Source organism: Aythya ferina, assembly GCF_964211825.1.
Source record: "Aythya ferina genome assembly, chromosome: W".
In the NCBI taxonomy this organism is placed as follows: domain Eukaryota; kingdom Metazoa; phylum Chordata; class Aves; order Anseriformes; family Anatidae; genus Aythya; species Aythya ferina.
Window position 1 is genome coordinate 15,624,716 of NC_140313.1, and position 11,061 is coordinate 15,635,776.

General features: G+C 52.3%; 1 pseudogene across 1 annotated transcript; it reads right to left on the reverse strand.

Annotated features, from left to right (window-relative positions):
* Positions 1 to 1,351: 1,351 nt before the first annotated feature.
* Positions 1,352 to 11,061, reverse strand: LOC311426486 (non-lysosomal glucosylceramidase-like; annotated as a pseudogene). The gene is made up of 14 exons: positions 10,994 to 11,061; positions 10,393 to 10,484; positions 9,017 to 9,123; positions 8,655 to 8,873; positions 7,559 to 7,798; positions 7,135 to 7,237; positions 5,136 to 5,289; positions 4,922 to 5,047; positions 4,662 to 4,845; positions 4,359 to 4,460; positions 3,651 to 3,758; positions 3,366 to 3,517; positions 3,140 to 3,246; positions 1,352 to 1,535 (listed from the first exon to the last, which is right to left on the reverse strand). The product of its transcript is annotated as a non-lysosomal glucosylceramidase-like (transcript).

Genomic DNA, 11,061 nt, shown 5'->3' on the forward strand with positions numbered 1-11,061 from the left:
GCTTCAGGAGAATACAGGAGAAAGTGGCAGAACCTGCCCCACACCCTACTGATGAGGGAAAAACAAGTTATTAAACAAACTAAAGCCAAAAGCTCAGGACAGTTAGGAGAGCAAACTGGCACCATGCTGAGTAAGCTCTTGCAAAACCAAACCAAAACAGAACAATCCGAGCATGAAGAGGCCTACTGCCCAAACAACAGGGAAAACTGCATTAAGATAAAAAGCCTCTGTGTATAGCTGAAAGTAAATAACGCTTTTCCACGGTTTATTGGTGATAAAAACTAAGAAGCGTTGGCGCAGTAGCAGTCACTGCCTTGGAGCTGCAAGCAAAACTTGTACTGCAGCACTGCGGCAGCAGGGACCCAGCCAGCCTCTATCCTCCATCAACACAGTCCCTGGAAATCCCCAGCAAGAAGCCTTTGCCACCGAGCCAGAAGTGATGCTGGAGTTGGTGTGGAGCGAGCACAATGCCCACGCGTACCTGGCCCTAGCACGGGATGCATAGAATTTCCACACACACTTGCTGTGAAGGCAAAGGAAGAGGCAAGCACGGTGCCTGCCAGGGGCAGGCTAAGCAGGCTAACCCGGTGACTTCTGCAGATTCATCCAGGGAAAGGGAGCAGATACCTTTTATCTGTGCTAAAGCCAAGCATCTGATACAGTCATGTTTCCAGTGTGGCTCTGGATCTGGAGATAAGTATAAGCATCGTTTGGGAAGCAGTCTTCAACAGAATGTTTTGGGGCAGAGTTCTTTCAGGACTGAGGTCACTGATTTTTCTTACTTTGCATTTCATTACTGACCTGTACACGCAGCAGGAATGTGTTACAAGCAGGAGTTCTATTAGCAGGACAAGGGATCAAAACATGCACAAAAACCTGGATGACCGTAGTAAACAGAAGTTCGCCAGTGCAGCCTTCAGAAAGCTCAGCAAGTTCTGCTGCCCCACTGTGTTCCAGGCATTACGTTACCATCACTGCTCTTACTGCCCCATTGCACGTGAGCAGTCTTCATACAATTCTTCTCTTGCAACCAAACAGCTGTGGGCTTTCAGGCCCCAAATCAACCTTCATCTCCTCTGACACTCATTTAGGACTTCAAACCGGGCAGCACATAGCATGTGGAAATGCATGTTTTCTCTGTTTTTAAGCAAATACTGTTTTGCTGAGAACAGAACCAAGCGGGACCTTCCTAGCAGTGTGCCAGACTTGACAGAGGTTGCACACTCCTGTTGCACAGCCTGTTCCTAAGCGCTGATTAGTGCACTGATATGCCTCAGCCCCCACCCCAGTGTTGCCCAGTGCACACCAGTGCGCAGGAGGTGCTGGAGCCCCCCCAACCCACAGCAGGCGCTCAACCCTGCTGCTCCCTCACAGGTGAAGCCTCCTCTGTCCCCCCTCTCACATCCAGCTTCCCCTGGTCCAGGCCACAAGCCCCTAGGAACCACAGTCCCGCACACTGGTCCGACATGATACTGCTGGAGGTGTTGCTCCCACTGCTGTCATAGTTGTAGTATTTCCCTAGAAAACACAGGAAACTGGGTAAATTGGTAGCTGCACCCCAGCTGGCGCATGTGCTGTCCCAGCACTCCTCCCATAATGATTTCCCATTGGCAAGCACACACCGTTCCACATATTATATATGAGGTAGTAATTTGTGTCTAGAAGATGGTTGATATTAATAAAGAAGGGTGAGATTTGGGAATGTGGCCATGCGGGTTGGAAAGCCCCATGGTTGAGATAACATTAGACTCTTAACGACGAGGCCATCAGGAATATAAAAGAGTTTAGAGGGAACAAAGAAGGGTGATTCAGGAGACTCCATGCAGTCTCAGGTTTCTTGTTCTCCAGCCCTTAAGGCATGGATGTTTCTGGGGGTTTGCTGTTGTTGTTACATTCAAAGTTGTTTGACCAATGAAAAGTTGTTTTGAAAAGAACTGCTGTGGAGAGAAGGGTATAAGAGGGGAGCCTGCCCTCAAGAAAGAAGAAGAAAAAGAAAAAAAAAGAAAAAAAGGCAACACGATTAAGTTACATCAATAAAGAAGCAGGAAAAAGAAATGAAGAGGAACAGGCTGGCAGAATGGAGACCAGGACGGGAACAGGCACTTTGATTGCCTCATGAAGATAGGTTTGGCCAGACGCAGCAAACTGCTCAGAGAAGCTCGTACAGAAAGTCACTGGAAATAGGCGCACTGGAGCTGGAGAGAAGCTCGAGCTGAGAGAAGTGGACCCATGCACACAACTGCCTCTCGCTGGTAAGCAGTTGCACATTATGGGGAATCATACATCCTTAGGAACAAAGACTGTCCTGGTAACCTTACAGCTTATTCTCCTTATTAACAATCGGACAGTTTATGATCCTGAAATATGGGACCAAACTGAGGTCAAGGTGTGGGACTCTGCAACTAAAAATGGCAAGGTTGCAGTGGGATTGCTCGGCACCTGGCGAGCAATCTCTGAGGCCTTAAAGAGCCCTGTGGGACCACAGTCAGAAATGTGTGGCTTGCCAGACAGTGAGGGAGCTGCGGGCTCCTTTACTGATCCGACTGCTACTGCCATCGAAGGCTTTTGCTGTTCCGCCCCCTGCTGACCTGGACGTGCCTTTTGACCCAGGCCTATTGGCCTTGAAAAGGAGATGGATATGCTTTTCTTCGATCTGGGAAGAACGGGATGCATAAGGCCTGAAGACTGAGTTGCTTGACAACTTAAAGCGAGACATATTGTTCAAAAGGAATGGAAAATGGAGACTGTTAAGTCATGGAACTCAAAGGATTGTTTGTGATCTTTCCTGATTGTACGTATGTATAGGCATACTCGGGTTTAGTATGTAAAGCAATGTTCTGTATATTTTTAATGTTTGATTTTTGTGTGTGCATGTTGGTGGAGCGTAGACTCCCCACACACCCAGCTCTGTTTACTTGCCTTTTATACCTTTTATAGCTTTTATACCTTTTAGAAATATTTGTTTTATAAATATTACTAAATTCAGATTGAGTTGAGACCTCATTTATAACAGTGCTGCTGGAGCAAAAAGGACAGAACTCCCATGATAGTTGGGGAGTGTGTCCTCAGCTCTGAGCTACCTCCCATGTTCCCCAGATGCTGCTCCCCATCACCCAGCCCACCTGCCTCTCTTGCTCACCTGGCTCCATTCACTGCTCACGCATCGTACATCCAGTCAGCAAAGCCCCCATTCTCAATCAGCCTGTCGTTATCTGTGTCAAACTTCAGCTCCGAATCCATCACAGCCTGCAGGAGGCAGGGGATGGTCATGCAGCCCCAGCATCCCTCTCAGGATGTCTCCCATGGAAAGCCAGGGGGAGGCCGTGTCACCCCTACCATGCGAGGGGCAGGGTCTCCCCCGGTACCTGGCAGACCAGCCACATATCCTGCAGGTATATCGCGTTGTGCGTCAGGTAGTAGTCACGATATACCTGCAGGACAAACTTCAGGTTCATGTCCTTCCAGTTGGCCATGTCATTAATCAGGTATATGTTGTCACGCCGCCAGGGCTCGTCATCTGCGCAAGGACAGAGTGGATGCAGCAGGGCAGTGAGCAACAGACATCCCCAATCAGAGCCAGGAGCAAGGTTCCAAAAGTGCCACGATCAAGCAGCACTGAAGCAACATATTGCACCCACTGCAGCCCTCACCTGGGTCCCCGATGTCGTGGGACACCACATTTTTCAGCTTTACCTGGGCCGTCTGGCCACTCATCAGGTACTGCTGTGGCTCCATGTCCTCGTTTATCACCATGACAGCTGGAAAGGGCGCGAGGTGTTAGCAAGGTAGCGGACACTACAGCAAGCCCAAAGCGTGGGCACAAGTAGGGCCACCAGCACCCTGCTGTGTCCGCAGCACGCCAGGCTCACCCCAGCCTGCTGGGGAGATCAAAAGGAGAGGCCAGGCTGCTTCCAGTCTTCACACATCAAGGGAATGTGACTTTGTCCCCACCCCATGCTACAAGGCCAAGCTTGAGGACCCCATGCAGCCATAAGCGAGGTGGTGGCATCAACCAGGGCAGGGAGGTAAGCCCATGGAGTTCAGCCCCCAGCACAGGGCTCTGCTCCCTGCTGACAGAGCATCCTCCAAGGCCACCCAGAGCATCAGGGTCTGCAAACAGCCCCACACTTCTCAAAGGGCATGAGACCTGTTGGGATTAGGGATTGCCCCAGTGCAGCAAGAACATGGCCCAGAGCTGGGCAGAGATGCCAAGGGGCACCAACAGGGCATGGCATGGGGGCTTTCTAAATCCCAGGGCTCAGCAGAGGAGCTGAAGGGGGATTCTGGCTCTGCAGCACCAATGCCTACAGCAGAAGCCATCACAAGCCTGCTCCTGTAGCACCAGCCGGGCAACTAACTGATGTCATACTGCAGGCTGATCTGTAGCTTGGGCCACAGCACGAGGACGAAGGAGGCATAGAAGTGGACGTTGTAGGTGTTGTACGTGTGGTATTCCTGCCCTAAAAGCACCCAAGAGGTGGTGAGGGAGGGGAGACCTTCCATGGGGACATCAGAAAAGGCAGGTCCATCTGTCCCCCCCGTGCCACACAAGGCTTCATCCCACAGGGGTGTGGAAAGTGTCCCCGCAGCTGTTAAAACCACCTGGGGTCAGCGATAGGGAGGGTGCAGTTGGGACCATCCATCGTGTCCCTATGAGTTACCTTCTAAATAAGCAAACCTTCCATACTCCCACAGGACAGGGAGGAAGTGGGACAGGCTGCCCGCCCTGGTCCCTGCAGGTCCTGGGGGAGGCAGTTGGGAGGCAGCTCCAGCCAGATGGTGCCCCCATCCATCACAAAGTACAGCACACTGAATAACGCTGACTTGTACCAGAAGGGTAGCTGGCTGCGTGGGAAGAAGGGAAGCTCAGTCACTGTAACCCTGCTGTCCCCTGCTTGGTCACCGGACCCATCCATCCCACCTATTCTCCAGGACTGGCTTCTGCCACATGTTGATCTTCCTCTCCTACTCCTTGTAGTGCGTCAGGGCGTAGCAGGACAAGGCAGGAGCAGCACCTCTGTTGCTGCTGAAGAAGTGTGCGTACCACCTGCTGAGTGGAGTTTGGGGTGGGGGTTCAGCTCAGGGGGCACCCCAGGGAGCCCAGCCACCCCAACAACTGTCCTCAAGTCACCTACCTGAGGTGCAGTTTCTCCTTTGAGCCAAAGTGAATGCAGGGCATGTCCCACACCAGGGCCAGCTCCAGCATCCGGTGGCCCCGGGTGGGCGCTGTGCAGCTGGCGCACACAGCAGTTGCAGTCACCTCCCCCTTTGCTGTCACCCTGCTTCTATCTGTCAGGAAAATTAGGGAAAAAGTGTCCACAAGTGACCAGGGAAGCCTACAGAGACTGGGGGATTGGTACTCCAGGGGAACAAGGCTTTTGGGGCATGCCCCATCACCCTGCAACCCAGAGGGTACACCCACTGTGTTTTGGAGATGGCATTAGTGCACGTGAGTAACTGCTTTTTGCAACCAGGACAAAAATACCTGCTGTGGGCAGAGGGTTTAAAAAAAAAAAAAAAAAAGTCACGGAAGCAGAGGAACAAATGAGGCAGGAAAACCAGCAGGCACATGTGGAATGGCTGGCACACCCTGTCACCAGGGACCATGCAGCTGTCAGACCAGGCGCCAGCACTCTGTGGTGACAACTATCACCTCCAGCTTTCTGAAGGGTTCTTGAACTGTGCCCTTATTTAAGAAGCACCCTCAGGTGAGCAGGTAATTATATGCTGATCCTGACGTGTGTAGTAGGTAAACTCATTAAGGCAACAATTTTCACAGAAGCACAGATCCTGCCTATGATAATGTCTAGCATGCATGAAGGAAGACCGCATCCCGGTAGCTCTGAGTGCATCTGCAGACAGCAGATAGGAGACTTAGCTTTCCAGAAATATTTATGCAAACAATGACACAATTCAAGCTTCATGAAATTTTGCAGAGGCCCAGTGCCAGCATTGCAAATCAATCAGTGTTATTCTCGTTTGAAGGCTGGCTGGTGTTGGGCGCACGCTCAGCTTTCGTGGTGGCAGCAAGTTACTAGCATGGGCTGCAAGGTGCTGCCCTGCTTGAAATTGGCCTGCTGCGGGAGCGAGCAGGCAGCTGAGGATGACGCAGAAGTGACAAGGAAATACCAGAGGCCTTCAGGAAACTCCCATAGCAACAAGAGGGCAGCAAATTATGTCAGCTCCAAGACTCAGGAGCTGCTAAGCGATCCCTAAACAAACTGGAACTGGCTCAGCTGGCAATGTGAACTCAAGGAAGGCAATTAGGCATCACTCTGGCCATTCAACAAACCTCAGCCCAGCATGCAGCACTGGGCAGATGGACAGGACATTGGGACATGCAATTAATGTAGTCGAGAACAGCCCTGAAATGGTGCTAACAGTTCACAGGGAACTACAAGGTCAGCACGACAGACACCAGGGAATTTGGATACATACTGAACCCTACTTCAAGTGCCTCTGGAGTTGGGAATAAATCTCAGCATCATGGAGTGTTGCAGGAAGAATGGCTGAAGACATGACACACACCAATATGGTCAGATCATGCTCTCCCTTTATTACCCGAATAGCCTGACTTTTATAGCAAATTTAACAGGGGCAGATAGTGTCTCACACAAGATTATTGGTCAAAAGCACTCAGACAAACAACTGTAAGAAAACAACCCCCTTGTGATTAACAGTCACATAGATCTTGTCCTTGAAGCCAGCTGCTGGCAGCAATATTTTTTAATTCCTCAATTGGGCGATATGGGAACATTGTCATGGGAACTTCTTGTAGTCGTCCTGGTAGCTTGGTTTTCTCAGCTGAAACAAGTCATGGCCTCCTTGCTGTTTCAAAAATCCTTCAACAGTGGAGAGCAAGGATGGAGCTGCAGCTGCAGTAACCCCATGGAGCAGCTGGCAGTCCTGCACAGCCTCAAAGGCACCTCCATGCTCTTCCCTGCACCCTACAAGGGACAGGAAGGACCTTTCCATGGGGACTGATTCTTCGTCCACTCCTGGGGGAGCTTCCTGCAGACACCATGCATCCCATGGGCATGCCAGTGCCCTGGGAGAAGGGAAACTCACACTTGGTACGGCTGACACCCTGTGCACACACACACCCCCCTCAGACCTCCACAACACAGCACTCACTGGTGGGGGACTCCAGCTTACCATCCTGCAGGAGGTCTCGCCACACATCCTGGCCTGACCCCGTGGGACTGAACACAATGAGATGAGTGAGAACCGTGCCAGCCTGAGAGGAGAGCATCAGGAAACTGCTCCCACCTCAAAGGAGCAGGTGATGCGATTGGATCCCCCAGAATGTGTCTGGAGCTGATGCTTTTGGTAGGGGGACAATGACCCACCAACAATCCTACAACCCTAAACTTGCTTCCCACATGCTGCCCATCGATGCCACCTCCAAGACTACTTGACTAACAATTGGCAAGCTTCACCCACAGCTCCTCTTACTAGAAACCCCACACAGCACCCAGCTCTGGGGCTGTCCCCAGCCCAGGGCCACTATGAGCATCCCTGCCAGTGGCACAGTCCTGGACCCGCTGCTGGCCCTCACCTTCTCCCAGGAAGCCACAGCAAGCGTGAAGGGGTTCATGGGGGTGCAGTGGTGCAGCAGGACACCAGCCACCCACTTGCCACCCTCCTGCAGGGCAAAGGGCTCATTCCAGTGCTCTCCGCTCTTGTCCTCCTTCGCACCCATGGCATTTTGCAGGCTGAACACAATGGAGATGTCCACGGGCTCCTCATTGCTGTTCTCCACTTCCCAGATGAACATTCCTACTGGCAGGCTGGAGTCCTGGGGGGACACAATGCCATGTGCAGGGCTCATAGTGTTCAGGGCTGCCGAGTGGGGGGATTCAGGGAGCATTTGGTACTCAATTCCAGACACCAGGCAGCACACAGGCAGGGGGAGCAGTGCTGCAGGCTCAGACAGGTGTCTCAGTGTGGGCTGGTGACTGCTGCCAGCCTCCTATACCTCGCCAGGGTAAGAACAAGGTCAGGGCTGTCAGCAGCCTCCCACCCTCACCTGGGGCTGGGGATGAGTACTGGAGACAGGAAAAACATTGGGAAAGCCCAACTGGGAAACCCCAGCTAATAAGTAGCCCTTCCCTTGGGGATGTCAGGCAGAAGGCAGCTGTCATGCTCAGGAGTGGCTGAGCGAGCACTCAGCCCAGCTGATCCGCATGTGTGGGCTGGGGGGTTCCTAAAGCCTTGTTGCTAATCTTGTGGGCAGCAGGGCCTGCCTCTCTGGGTGGGCAGGAGCCAGGACTGTCACCCAGCAAAAGCAAGGGCAGGGAACGAGCAGGACACAGTGTCAAAACACAGGCGAGAAGGGAAAGGAGCAGCTGCTGGAGCAGAACACAGGCTGGAAGGGACCACCCCTGGCAGCACCAGTCTGGCTGTAACAAATCCTGCTAGCAGCTAGCACCAGGGATGGGATCTTAGGACAGAAAAGTCCAGGCTGAGAAAAAAAATAACAAGGAGGAAAGCCTGGCTGACTTCAACTAGTGCCTTGGCAGCATCTCTGTGGCTCTCCAGAAGCACTGTGACCATCACTGTGAAGACACCGCCTTGCCCCCCTGCTCCTCCCAGGGCAAGGACAAGTCTACCACAGCATCCCAGGGCACAGCGATGCTCAGGGCTTGGCTTACCTTGTAGTCATAGGGGATGACCAGAAAGACCTGGTGACATGTGAGCACCACGTTTTGCCCCAGCAGCTTGTAGACCATCCAGGTGCGGGGGTACAGTCCATGGTAGAAGGCATAGTGGCTGCAGTAGCCCCAGTTCCAGCCCTGCAGTGTGCTGGGTCTCTCCACGGACAGGACCTGCTGGTAAACTGTCTGCCCCTTGCAATGCAGGCACAGTGTGAACTGGGGAGGAAAGGAGCACAGGGGGATGAGATGAGCCCAGCTGTGAAAGTCTCAGCAACACAGGCTATGTGCAGCATGCAGCCCCACACTGGCTCTGCTCCCCGAGATCGGCATTTTGGGGAGCAGGTGCCACAGAGCCCTACCTGGTCAGCGATAATCGTCCCATAGTGGTATTTCTTGGGGTTCAGCTGCCAGTGGCAGAACTTGCCACGCGTGATGGTGCCTCCTCCAATCCCGCCCAGCGGGCAGCCTGACAGACACAGGGATCAGTACTCCCCTCTTCCCGGCCGCCTCACCACCCCCTCATGCCTCGGCTGCCCCATGCATCTCCCTTCCCACCCAGCAGCACCCACCTCATTCCCCACACAGGTGCCTGCTCCCCAAATTGACCCTGACAAGCCCCTGCTGCTCCCCTGTGGTACAATTGCCTAAAGTAACTAGGAAAATAAAACTAACATTCACATTTTAAAGAAAATGTACAGCATTGAAGAGGCTTTCAGGGTAGGGCGTAGCTGCATTACCTGAGCATTCCCTAGGCTTCCAACCTTAGATGCTATCGCGCTGGGGGAACCTGCTGTGCTAGCTCTAAGGAACAGTATGGAGCGTAGAGTGGAGTGGAGACACCACGGCTAGGCTCTGTGACCAGGTGGGGACTCAATTGTTCTTGTGCACACCGAGACCGATAAGCCACACTTTTTGCTACCTTGAGCCAAGGACCTGTCATGTTTTGACAAATTCTGTACCCTAGTGTACTTTTGCTCATTATAATATCATTATAATACCAAAACACACCTCCATCTCAAAAGCTACCCGCCTCCAAGGTGTGACCACCCCTCACTGAACATGCACTCTGAATTTCTCGGAGACTATTACCTTAAACGGAGACAGGAGAATTTTTCACCAATCACACCTAAGATATGCTTGACCAGAGTCACTCAAGGTCCACCTAAAAGATATAAAATAATATAAATTGGCCTAAGAGAGAGGGGATGTTGGGGAAGATACCATTGTTAGGGAAACTTAGAAATCTCTATAGAGTCTTTGTGCCTTTTAACGCGTTAATTTCCAGGCTGTGCACCTGTGTCACCTGTGTATTTCATGCATGCTAGCTTGCTTTTGCAGACAGTAACTATTGCTGGCAATCCAAAGAACCTGTGTACTTGTTGCTGTAATAAATTGCACTTGATTGCATTGTTCCTAGTCGTGATAGTTCTCATTAAACACGACTAGAGTAAGGGTGGTTATATGTTATTGGTGAATCCGTGACCATGGTAGTTCAGTGCTCTGAATCCGACCAGACCCCTAACGGTTAATACGTTATTGGTGAATCTGTGATTGTGATAGTTCAGTACCCTGAATCTGACTGGACCCATAACAGTTAATCAGCTACACCCCTTAACGCGACACCCCCTCCCATTTTGCCTGCAGGCTTGGGGAGGTGCCCCCAGGGTCTCCCCCACCAACGGGGCGGATGCTGCCGTTGCCTCCCACACCACCCCGTGCCTGAACCGGAGCTCACCATAGATCTGCTGTAGAGGGACCGCACACAAGAAGTCAGTGAAGGCAGATTTCTTCTCTACGCAGGTTTTCTTGTACCACCATCTGAAATACCTGGAAGGAAACCAGAAGCAGTGAAAGTGGGTAGGTGGCAGCGATGCATGGCAGAGCCAGGCAGCACCCATCAGATATCTCTTTGACAAGGATCCAGCCCTGTATGACCAGGCTGTGTTCCTCAGCAGTGGATTACTACTGCTGAGCCACCCTGAGCCCAATGTGCCAGGCCCTGAATGAGCAGACAGAACAGACACACAGCCACTGTCGTGCAGCACCATGCAGAACAGGGGCAGCAACAGGGAAAGACTTTTCCAGCAAATTTAGGGGCAATGTCAACCTGCTCCTTGGTTTGACTGTTTAAGGCCAGCTTTGCTGGTGGAGGTCAGAGGCACCAGAACTGTCTCGTCCCGTCCCACTGCTGCTATCTATGGCTGCATCTGCTGCTATTTTCTTGGCAGCAGCAGCCCCAGTTCAGCAGTGCGATCCCCCAAGGAAACGTGTCTTCACCCAGCGCCCACCCAGCTGCTCCTCAGTGGGTTTCTGGCTTGGGGAGAGAAGGAGCCCACCCAGAGCTGCTGCTGCCACAGCCCAGAGGCACCCAGCCCTTTAGGAGTGGGGTAGTGGGGGAACTCAT